General features: G+C 59.2%; 1 non-coding gene across 1 annotated transcript; it reads left to right on the top strand.

Annotated features, from left to right (window-relative positions):
- Positions 1–503: 503 nt before the first annotated feature.
- Positions 504–657, top strand: LOC138514884 (5.8S ribosomal RNA). The gene has a single exon (XR_011282007.1). It is a non-coding gene; the product is annotated as a 5.8S ribosomal RNA (ribosomal RNA).
- The last annotated feature ends 257 nt before the right edge of the window (positions 658–914 follow it).

Here is a 914-nt window from a genome sequence, read left to right as displayed (position 1 = left end):
GGGCCCGGCATGCAGGGCAAGTTCTGAGCCATGGCACAGCTGGGCCTACTTGATCGGCGGGCATTGAGGTTCCTGCCACCCACTTCTGTGGGTGACCGATTGCCAGGCTCACCGGTGCAGGGGTGACCTTCACTCATGTCCAGGTACCTGGAGCTCAACCCTGATGCGGCTGGGCTGGGGTTTGAAGGTTCTAGCACTCCAACTTGAAACCCCCCTGTTGGCTCCAGCCCTCCTCTGCATCCCCCTAGAAGGGGGCAGGAGGTCACAGTCAGAGGACAAGCGATTGGCAGGGTGGGCCGACGGCACAGCAGCCTGCCTCTGTCACTGTGGGGAGCCCTGTCTTACTGCCGCTGAACCCCAGTGGTCTTGGCCAACTTCCAAGTAGGAAAGCTATATGGGGTGCCAGGCCGTCTCATGCATGGGCAGGACAGGCGGTACGGCTTCCCGCCAGACTCTCCTGCACCAGCAGGTTCGGGCTGAATTCTGGAAAAAATGTTGCCTGTGACTGTTGGCGATGGATCACTTGGTTCGAGCTTCGATGAAGAACACAGCTAGCTGCAAGAATTAGTGTGAATTGCTGGACACATTTATCATCAACACTTCGAACACACCTTGTGGACCTGGGGTCTTCACGGGGCTAGGCCCGTCTGAGGGTCGCTTAAACATTAATCGGCCCAGGGCCCCTATCCGGGGCACAGATGGGGCTGACACAAGGTCCCTGTTTCCTTTATCCCCCTATGGTCAGACCCCGATTAGCACCGTCGCAGGGGCCGGGAGAGCCAGGTGCCCAGCGTGCATCAGTAGTGGTGGCAGTGCCCTAAAAACCCAGCGCACCCGCCCCGTGGCAGCTGCCTTTGTCACCAGAGGTTCGGCTCCCCGACTATGACCTCACATCAGACCTTCCTGACCTTCCT

This window comes from Ambystoma mexicanum, chromosome 12, assembly GCF_040938575.1.
Source record: "Ambystoma mexicanum isolate Mex_15411 chromosome 12, UKY_AmexF1_1, whole genome shotgun sequence".
Lineage (NCBI taxonomy): Eukaryota > Metazoa > Chordata > Amphibia > Caudata > Ambystomatidae > Ambystoma > Ambystoma mexicanum.
This window is presented reverse-complemented; position numbering and strand designations above follow the sequence as displayed.